The sequence below is a fragment of the Biomphalaria glabrata genome, chromosome 9 (assembly GCF_947242115.1).
Source record: "Biomphalaria glabrata chromosome 9, xgBioGlab47.1, whole genome shotgun sequence".
Taxonomy (NCBI): Eukaryota; Metazoa; Mollusca; class Gastropoda; family Planorbidae; genus Biomphalaria; species Biomphalaria glabrata.
In genome coordinates, this window is record NC_074719.1 from 25,663,284 (window position 1) to 25,664,068 (window position 785).

Here is a 785-nt window from a genome sequence, read left to right on the forward strand (position 1 = left end):
ATGTCACTCTTTCAGAAATTTAGGAATAGGAATATATTCCAAAACTTTAAGACTGGTCAAACTTTTAAGACATTATTTTTAAAAAGTAAGATGAAATGATCAGATTTTGAAAAGCTTTTTAATGGCATTAGATTTGCAAAATTGAATTAATCCATGGTTACCATTTCTTTCAAGTGCACTGCTGCATGTAAAATCAATATTTACCATAGAATTTTCCCACTTCAAAATTTTTTTTTTGTTCTGTCCATACAAAATAAACAGATAAATATTTTCCTTCTTCTGGATGACGGAAGGTTATAGAAATGTACAAATTTAAGCAATACAAAAGTGAATTCAACTAAACTGAGCCTCATAAAGACATTGTACTCAATAATAAATAAAGCCAAGATTTCATTTACACTGGCTAATCCAGAGAATGTTATTTATTTTTAAAATCATCGTTTGAGTCGATAAAATGTTTAAAGTCTTTAGAGTATAGGCTACGAAAAATATTTTAGTTCAAAGTAAACCAAATTTGGTGACTGCTGACTTAATATAATACTCTACTCAAAAATACACCCAACTGTAATAATATTACCATATAACATTTCAAAGTATACATACAAGTTCTTGCCAAAGTCTACATAACTCTAATGGGCACCTGACATTATTTGGGGAAAATAAAGTAGGCTGGTCATAGTTCTTTCCACATGACACCCGCCGTAACCAGAAACTGATGACCTTTACATCATCTGCTCTACAGAGTTTTGAAATAGCACACAGATATTGTGTAAAAATCAAATATC